Raw genomic sequence first — 10,628 nt, 5'->3', positions numbered from 1 at the left:
TCACACGAGGTTGAAATAATGAGAAGTGACTACAAGTCAGAAACTCCATAAATGGAACCAAGCAAGGTAGTCTGCGATGAGACACCTGGGAAATTAGAGGACGGAATCTGGATTACATAAAATTATATATTTTTATCAGATGATATATATTTTTATCTGTCCTTAGTGTTGCAGCAATTATTCATTTGACAATACCATCTGGGTTTCTAAGAGCTAGAGGGGAATAGGTGAGTCCATACTTATTAAATTTAGGGAAAAAATGGAGATTGAATTATTTTTAATGTGATACCCTAGTTTGGTGACTTAGATGGAAACTAAAAAAGCCTGGTCAAAAAAGAAGGAATAAAAATTATGGATTTTAAAAAAAAGAGTAAAAATGAAACCTATTAGTTCCTTTCGATCAAGGCTATTTCTCTCACTAAATGATGCTTATAATAAGCAGATAAATCTTTATTCTTAAGTAATAATCTTTTGTTCAATTTACCTTGGAGAAGAGGGTATAAAGATTTGGGGCTACAAAGGAGACAAGAAGGATCTAGATATAGAGAAAGAATATTATAATGTACAAAGACCTCTCCCCTCAAGGGCAGAAGCCAACTCTATGTATTGCTTTCCCATCTAAAGTTTAACTTATTTGGAGATAGGCAATACACACACACACACACACACACTTCAATATCACATATATTGTATGCCTTTATATGCCTAAAGATATCAGGGTATTATAGCACTATGGGGCGGGGGATATGATCATGTAGTTGTATAATTTTTCTACCAATAAAAGTCTTATGATATGGCCATTATTATCTCCCATTTGTAGTTGTAGGATTTAATTCTTGCTGTTTGCTCTCTGATTTCACTGAACCTGCTAACAAATACTCTCTCTTTGGATCTCCTTGTCCTTTAGATCTCTCATACAACACAGGGAATCTCTTAATTGATCCCTTGTCTAAAAATACTGGAATCCTGATTGGGTTTTTTTTTTTTTTTAGACAAATCTGTATATGGATGTGCCTTCTTATTCGTGGCTTTGGTTAATTACTCTTGAAGTCTTTCTTCCTGTTCTGACAAGTCTTCATTCAGGACTAGGAATCTCTTCAGTTTCTGAATACTTACTCTCCGATGACTGACTGACTCCATTGCTATATGAGTTTTGTTCCACAGAAGAAAAGAGAAAAAGAGATAGACAGAGATAGAGATAGAGATAGAGATAGAGATAGAGATAGAGATAGAGATGATAGAAAGAAGAAGAAGAAGGAGAAGAAGGAAAAGAAGGAGAAAGAGGAAGAAAAGAAAGAGAAGAAGAAGGAGAAGAAGAAATGATTATCACATCCAGGTAAAAATTCTAGTAATACATCTTGAGATAAATCAATATCTAAGAAAAATAAGCACATGAGTGCCTAACCTCTCTCCACACACATGTTGGTTCTGAGTTGACTTTTGACCATCTGACAACAAGCCTATGTCTAGAGCATGGCTGAAACAATTCTTTGCACTTCAAATTGATGTTGCCATTCTCTGTGGTTCTTTTGCAAACAGAAAAGTGTGTTTTATATTTATTTCTCTACTTTGTAGTAAAGCAAAATGTATGAAGTATATATCTGACATGGTTTTGAATGATAACCTGAACTTTCACTGGTCAGCTGTCAAATTGTTAGAAATTAATAGAGATTCTAAACACCCTTTGTTTTTGTGTATTTGTGTGGTTGTATACATATTCTGTAATGGAAACTAATTTGAATTTTCAAACTCTGTATTTCAATGTCCATATCCTTTTTATTATCTTTCAAAGCAATAAAGCAATCTGAAGTAATTCCTCGTAGAAAGAATAATTAAATTTATGTAAGTGGCATTGTGATATATAAAACAAAACTATATCCTTTCAAATTACATATTTGGATGATTTCAAAAAATTTTTGCCATGCAAAAGATGTGGAATGGTCAAACTTAGTGCCTCAATGATGACAGATGGACTCAGGAAGTGTTACAGAAAAATTTTGCACTGAGTTTCTCTCTTAATCTGTGGGGAGACTGGACTAAACATTGATGTTATTCTTGGAGATGAGCATGGTACCTGAAACCAATGTTTGGATGGGAGTAATTTAAGACACAAACAGAAGCTATCAGAATGGAAAGGCCTATTGGCTGAATTATCAGCTGAAAGCACTCTTTGTGGAACACATATACAAAGTCCCTAACACAGTATTGATGGGCACAGGATGAACCACCACTCAGCAGGCACCAAATCCATTTCACTAATTCTCCTGGCCAGAAGAAAAGACACTAACCCAGAATGGAGTCAATCAGCAAAGCCAAGGTTTGCCATGCAAGCTGTACACGCTGGCAAATTTATAAATCTATTGTGATTGAGGTAGTCTATTTGGAGAAGAAGAAAATTTTTGAAAAGTTTCATTCTCTATTAAGGAACTGTAGAGATGAAAAGAAAGTTAATTATCTAGAACTAACCTATTTTAAGTGAAAGTATTTAAATTTTAAAGTTATTCCTACTAATAATAAATATTACTTATTGAGTATGTATTCATACTATTTGTATGACTGTAACATTTGCACTGTTTGTATGACTAGAACAACGGCCTACAGACTGGAAATATTCAGTATACATCCTAATCTTCAAGTGAGAAGATGCAAAGAAATACAGTAACTATAGGTCCATTGCTCTAATTTCCCAAGCAAGTAACGTGATGCTCAAGGTGATACAAACAAGGTTTCTACCTTAAATGAAACAAGAAATGCCAGATATTCAAGCTGGATGCAGGAAAGAAAGGTGTATTCAAGATCTAATAGTGAATATTCATTGAATAGTGGAGTGCTTAAAGAATATCAAACGAAGGTTAGTCCAAGCTTTTTAAACACAGTTAAATCTTTGAAAGTGGATCATGGAAGCTATGGGTTTCTTTAAAATAAATGGGTGTGCCTCAGCCCTCGATAAATTCAGATTCGTATTGAGGACAGGAAGCCAATGTGTAGAGAGAATGGGGAGAGGCAGAACGTTTTCCCTTATGGAAAGGTATCAGACAAGGTTACATTTTATCTCCCTATTTGTTTAATGTATGCGCAGAATATATCATACTAAAACCTGGGCTAGACTCAGAGGAAGGAGGAGTAAAAATCAGTGGAAGAATTCTCAGTAACTTAAGATATGCAGATGACACAGTCTTACTGGCAGAAAACAGCAATAATCTGAAACAACTTCTGATGAAAGTGAAAAGAAGGAAGTGCCAAAGCTTGAACACCAAGAAGACAAAAATCTTGACTACTGAAGAAAAAACATGACTTTAACATAGACAATAAAGATATTGGAAGTATTAAAGATTTTACCTATCTTGATTCAGTCATCGATTTGGATGGAGACCACAGCCAAGAAATCAAGAGAAAGCTGCAACTCAAAAGGGCAGCGATGGGAGAGTTAGAAAAGATCACCAAGAACAAAGATGTGTCATTAAAGACTAGGGGGAAGGTCATCCACACTCTCGTCTTCCCATTTACTGTGTACAGATGTGAACGTGGGACGGTGACGAGTAAAATCGATTCATTTGAAAGATGGTTTTGGAGGAGAGCTCTCTGGATACCCCAGACCACCAGAAAGACAACCGAGTGGGTCCTAGAGCAATTTAGCCTGTAACACCACTGGAGGCAAACATGACAAAACTGAACCTGTCCCATTTTAGGCCTATTGCGAGAAGGCAGAGTTCGTTAGAAAAGACAATAATGCTGAGAAAAATAGAAGCCAGTAGGAAAAAAGGAAGACCAAATATGAAATGGACTGACTCTAGAAAAGAAGTCATACACATGAGTCCACAGGAGCTCAGCAGGGCTGTTGCGGGCAGCACACCGGGAATCTCACTCAGGCATAGGGCTGTCAGGACTCACAGCTGACTCAGTAGCACAGAATACACATTCATAGTATTTACATAAATGCATTATTTAATTTAATTATATCTAACTCATACTAATTCTCTAAATTGGGTATAATTATCTCCATTTAATAAATGAAATAACTGAAGCTCAGGTAATACAGTTAACAGGCTGAGCTTCCCCCAGTGGGAAATACTGCAGTCAGATTCGGTTGGTCTAATAACAAAATCTTCCTTCTAAATTAGTGAGTATATGTATGAAGGAACCGAGACCCAGATTAATACTTGTTCCTTATATCTAATTCATAGGATAATTTAGGCATGTAAACTCTGTAAGTTAATACATGTTTTCTGATGATCCAACTATCACCTTTTACTTTTGAAAGTGAAATAATCATAACAACCAACCAGGAGGGCAAGTAGTAAAATATCTAAAGAGAAAAGCCAATTATTTCAATATTTATTCATTCATTCATTTATTCGAAAACTGTGCTCTACATCGTAAAGTATTGTGCTACTTAAGCAGGTTTTTTCTAAGAAATAACACAGGCATTGTATTTCTCCACCCACAAGAATAAGATATATTCACTGCAAAATTAACTCTGGTTTTCTTTTCCTTAAGTGAATTATGGGTATTGTGATAATCTAAATCGTATTCAGACTTTTAAGAGAGCCCAATACTGAAGGAAACAGAAAGACTCAATTTAGTATGAAAGGGAAATGGACAATTAGCCTATTAATTCTTTATTAGATTCATAGAAGGTTAATTGATAACTCAATAGTTTTAACCACAGCCATGATACCCTTGTTGGCTCAGAATACAGGAAGAAGAGGATCATTTGCTTAGAAAAACTCATAGATAAGTCACTTCTTAAAGTCACTAGTTGACATTTAAAAAAATCTACAGACATCCTGTTTTGAGAGCTTCTAGTCAACATATAAGACTGTGAAGCAATTTTCGATGCTTGCTCTCAACCAGGAGCATGAAATGAAGACCCAAATGAAAATCCTGCGAGACCAAAGTTTTCACTGTAGTGTGGTCATGAATAAGGCACCTAGAAGATGGACTGTTACTTTGAGTTGGAGATGACCTAACACATATATTCTCTTTATCTTCATAAAAACACAGTGATCCCTTAAGAAACATATTGTGCTATTTATTTTATGAAATATTTAAAAGAAATAATTATTCCATGCCAGAATAATGTTGTATTTCCAGATGTTGTACGGAGTTAGTTCTATAATAATCATGCTCTAACTTCACTTTCTTGGGGAATCTAAGGTATAATACAACTCTGGTGGGAGCCCACTGTGTATCATTAGAAGGCTCAGATGTATGTAAAGTCCTAGAAACAGAACACTGAGCAACAACTTGAAATTTAAACAAAAAGATTACACAATTCTTTGTCAGTTACTACATTAGAATCTGAGACCTTTAAAAAGGAAAGAGGAAAAAAATAACTTAAAGAAGATAAGATTTTTAACAAGGTCAGTCATACTGTTCTTATCCATGTAGTTAATTCATCAATCAATTCATTTGTTTATTATGGTAGTAATACGAGTATTAATCATCTTGTATGTGCCAAATATTGAGTTAGGTGATGTGTATATAATGATTAACAGGGTACAGTCTCTTTCCTCAGAGACTTTAAAGTGAAATGGGAAAGATACCTAAAGAAGCATATTATTACAACATAGTGATAGACATGCCATGTTAAGGGCACTTTTTGCTTAGGCAGGAAATGGGGTTAAATATTGCTGGTGATAGGAGCTGGATAATACCAATTTGAATTTACACAATTACATTTAGGGCTAAGATATTGCTCTGGGTAGAGGTGGTTATCTTTACTAATTTCTATTTTCATTGCTATGAACTTGATCTCTTCTGTAATTTAATCAATGATCATAGGGATGAGTGAAAAAAATGAAGATCTAAAACATTTCTGATTGAAAATTTTTCAAGATAAGACAAAAGGTCTGTAAAGGGAAATAGAATATAGAGGAATATGGAAACTGAATATGTTCTCCCATTGGAGCATCAAGGGGTCACAGACCAATGATAACTCTTGGCACAACGTGGAGACATTTGAATGTACCTGAGCCTTTTCAATTGGACCTTTTCTTACCATGGGGAAAATGACTGTGGGGTGTGTGTACCACTAAGAGAGGTAACATTCTGGAACCCAGGTAAGTGTTTTGAGGAGAATTTACGTCAAAGGGATTCTCCTACCTGGGAGAATTGCAGAGGCCCAAGAGTTCAGGCAGTTAGATCTGCAATGCTGATTATCTTCATAGATTTTCTGACTGCATAGGATTGTGGCCTGAATCCCATTGGCAGTGAAACATACACACACACACACACACACACACACACAGCATTTCAGAAATGTAAAAAAAAGATGTATTAGTTATTTAGTGCTATGTAACAAATTGCCTAAATTTAGCTTAATCTACATTTATTATCTCACACAGTTCACAGGAACCTGGAATCACCTTAGCTGTGTGGTTCTCCTTTAGGCTCTCTCAGGAGGTTGCAATCATAATGTTGACCAGAAATGTATTCAATCTGAAGGCTTGACTAGGGCTGGAGAATTCGTTTCCACAGTTTCTTACCCACACGCCTTGCAATGTAGTGCTGGTTGAGGCAAAGTAGCCTCAGTTCCTCACCATGTGGACCTCACTGTAAGGTTACCTGAGTGTCCTCATGACAATGTAGTTGGTTTCCCCCAAAGTAAGGGATCCAGGAGAACAAAGGGGACTCAGCCACGGAAGTCACACTCCATCACTTCTGAAATACCTGAGGGTCACAGAGGCTATTCAATGAGAGGAGACTGCAGAGGGGTATGAATACCAGGAGGCAAAAATCATTGGGGCATCTTGTAGGCTAACTACAATAAAGGAAAAACCAAAGCCATTTATTTACTGATAGTTCAGATGTGAGAAAAAATGGAGAAATCAAGTATGAAACTCAGGAGTCTGGCTTTTAACAGCATCATTGCTTTTGTTTAGAAGTGTTTTGCATTTGTACTTTCTTGGCGAGTATTTGTTAACATGTATACGTGACAACTATCATTTCTCTAGAGAAAGACACTGGTATGGAGGTTGCTAATTTGTATCATCTACTCTGGAAAGATAAGGAAAAGTATCCTAGAGACTGTTATAAACCAACTATTTCGCCAAATTAATGGAACTAGAATGTCTGTATCTCTAAGGTATATAAAAGGTATATAAATTAAGAATCAGTTAGTAGTACTTAGTACCAGAAAACAAAGATTAAGGTTGTATGATATGAGAACTGCTGCTTTTCTCTAAAGTAAACTTTCTTAAATTTTGCACTATAGACACCTGAGGCTGAACTATTTTGTTACTTTTTGTTATGGAGGGTTTTCTTCTGTGTTGTGCAATATTTAACAGCATCACTTACCTCTACCATCAGATGACAGTAGAACTTTCATTATAAAAGCGATATGATTTAGACATCAGTAAATGTCTAAAGGAGGTAAAATCATCCTTAGTTAAGAACTAACTATTAGTTTAAAACGTTTTGGATAGTTAAAAAAATTTTGGTTAGATCTTTGGGAAAAAAAAGTATGTTAAAATAAAAATTTTGATCCACTGAAATCTTGTGATTGACCCACCTGCTCAAAAGTCAGTGCCTGCCATGAAAAAATAAAATCTCTTTAATTCAACTGAAAATACGGGACAGAAATCCCATTTAGATAAAAATGAAAACAAAATTTTAGGTCAGTCTAGATTTCGAAAGTTGAATGCCTACAGTTTATGTCTTTTAATAAGTTGGACTTTTTGGATGGAAAAGGCAGCTTTTGATCTCCTTTATTACTGAAGTAAAGATGAAATTGTAACATGGGACAGAATAGAGATCCACATTGTGGGGAGCTTTGTCTAGGAGTAGCATAAAGGTAATATTTATGGGAAAAGTCAAGTGTCTTTCGTAAAAATGTTTTTATAAGGAAACCCAAGTTTGCATGTTGCTTCCATAAAAGTCCCATGGTTATTCTAGGTCAGGTGGAAATGCATGAAACTTGAGAAACCAGTAAGAGTATATCTCTGCTCCTACGTGTAGAAGGCATAACAAAGACACTACTTCCTTACATAATAAAGAAGGCAGATTGAACAATAGCAAGTTGATTGAATCCAAAATGTATAGCATTAAGATTATTTTGTACATTGTTAAAATTTATTATTGAAAAGTGTAAAATTAGTTTAAAAATGGGAGAGCAAGGAGCAACACAGAATATCTTCCCAGTAAAACAAACTTAACTGGTGAAAACTATTAAAAACAACCAGAAAAATTTATAATGCTGAATTTATAGAAATCTGGTACACACACACACACACACACACACACACACACACACACACACTAAACTTTATTAACAAGAATCTGTGGCATTTGAACTAAGAATGTCATCCCCACCCCAGCTCAGCATAGAAGTCCTACCTAGAATAGGTAAAGGTGTAGACAAGAACATAGGGCATGAGTTCTCAGCTCCTCATCTAGAACTTTGGCTTCCCTGTGAGAGGGCTCAATCATTAGCATTTTTTATAGTCCAGAGCTCTGTTTGCAGAGCTCTATTTTAAGCAAGAGTATCTGAGAAATCTGGGGCTCCCTTCTACCAAGCTCCCACACTTAGGGCAGAAACTCTGCTATTGAACTAGCAGACTGAGAATACTGTGGGCACCAGCCACTTTCACCACAGTGCACCAGTAAGATGGAGGTTCTATAAAAGAAGAAGCGAGCTGAGAAGATTTGTGGCTACCACTCCCACTTAGTGACCCACTCTTAGAGCTGCGGTATCATTCTGAGAAAAGAAACCCACTTTTCCCTTCCACAGCTAGAGAGCAATGTGCAGAGATTTTGCCTAGGGGAAGAAGCAGGGTGTCGGAACAGAGAATGTCGAGGAGCTCCCCAATAAAGCCATATTTAGAGTAGTGTGTGTGGAAGTTCAGGTTTAAGAGTGCCATCAAAAACGGTGGAGATTTTGGTGGTAAACAATTATGAAGAGGCTGATAACTCCAAGAGAGCAATGGCTAAATTGTAGATAATGTAGAAGTTTACTGGAAAGAACCAGGAAGAGATGTAGTTAAGATTTATCTTGGGGCTGGAGCAAGACTCAAAGTTTGATCCATAGACTACCCTGCAAGGGGACTGCAGTCAATTGGATCAGACACTGGGGCAAGTTATACCCTAAGGCACTGTTTTTTTTTTTTTTAAATAGAGCATTCCACTGACAGTTATTGGATGCTAAAGGCTGAGTGGGATGTCAACAAAAGCAGACAGCTTAATAAAGAACTCAAGGAAAAAGTCAGAGAGTCCAGCCACAATCACTGGTATCACAGAGAGACTGTGTCCACACCAAGGCTGTACCCCAGGAATGACCTCAAAGGCTGTGCATTATAAGGGGAATAAAATTCACTAAAATGGTCTAACCACATCACTAAAAAAAATAAATAAACAAGCATTTCTGCAACAGGTGAGGGTTATGTTTTTGTTCCTTCTCTTTCTGCCATCATCTTGGCTCTGCGTTCCCTGTTCAAAATGCCACAGAAATGGTCTCTGCTGCACAGCAGGGGCTGCCACAGCCCCAGACTGAGACAGGATCTAGAACAGTCCTTGACAGCGATAAATTACTACCACAGATCCCTGAACAAGATTCCACACAGGCAACCACAGAAGAAGCCTAGCTGGCAGCAGCAGCTGAAATCTTCGAAGAGCCTGTTAGTAAAGCAAAACAGAGCCAGATTGAAAAGAAGGTATAGAAGGCTACGTCCATACTGGGTCTCCAACAGCTTACAGGGGTTGCTAGAGTCACTATCTGGCAATCTATCAAAGAATATCCTCTCTTTCATCACAAAACTAGATGTCTACCAGAGCCCAGCTACAGGTACCTACGTAGTTTTGGGGGAAGCCAAGATTGAAGATTTATCTCAGCAAGCACAGCTAGCAACTGCTGATGAATTCAAAGTTCCAGGTGAAGCTGTCTCAAACATTGAAGAAAATGCACAAACTCCAACTGTACAAGAAGAGAATGAAGAGGAAGAGGTTGATTAAACAGCTCTGGAAGTTAAGGGCATAGAATTGGTTATGTCACAAGCAAATGTGTCAAGAGCAAAGGCAGTTCAAACCCTGAAGAGCAAAAGTAATGATACCGTAAGTGCTATTATGGAATTAAAGATGTAACCGTCTGAAAACGAGGACCTTTTTTTTTTAATGTTTCAAACGAGTAACAGCTTAGTTTGAAATTTGTACTGTTTCTACCACTAATAAAATTATGTCTTTTGTGAGAAAAAGAGAAAAAATAAACAAGCAAACAATGACAACAACAACAACAAAACAACACTTCAAAGGTAGGAGTTGAGATCCAGAATTTCTACGATATATTTTCTAAAATGCACAGTTTTGAACAAAAAACATTATTAGATATGCAAAGAAACAGGAATGCGAGACTCATACTCGGGGAAAAAAAAGATAGTTGAAACTGCTATTGATTGAGCTCAGATGGTAGACTTCACAGACAAAGACTTGAGTTTATTATAAATATGTTCAAAGAACTAAAGGAAATCATGCTTAAAATAGTACAGGAAGGTATGCTGACAATACCTCATTTAACAAAATAGACCAATAAAATCATAGAAACTCTAAAAAGGAACTGGTTGAAAATTCTGGAGTTTAATAGTACAAAAACTGAAATAAAAATTACATTAACTAGAAAGGCTCCGGACTAGATTTGA

The 10,628-nt window shown here is 36.5% G+C and overlaps 1 pseudogene; it reads left to right on the top strand.

Annotated features, from left to right (window-relative positions):
• The first annotated feature begins 3,418 nt into the window (after positions 1 to 3,418).
• Positions 3,419 to 10,077, top strand: LOC102892153 (annotated as a pseudogene).
• Positions 10,078 to 10,628: the final 551 nt, after the last annotated feature.

Source organism: Pteropus alecto, unplaced genomic scaffold, assembly GCF_000325575.1.
Source record: "Pteropus alecto unplaced genomic scaffold, ASM32557v1 scaffold40, whole genome shotgun sequence".
NCBI lineage: Eukaryota > Metazoa > Chordata > Mammalia > Chiroptera > Pteropodidae > Pteropus > Pteropus alecto.
Note: the sequence above shows the minus strand (reverse complement) of the source record. Positions and strands in the feature narration are given on the sequence as shown.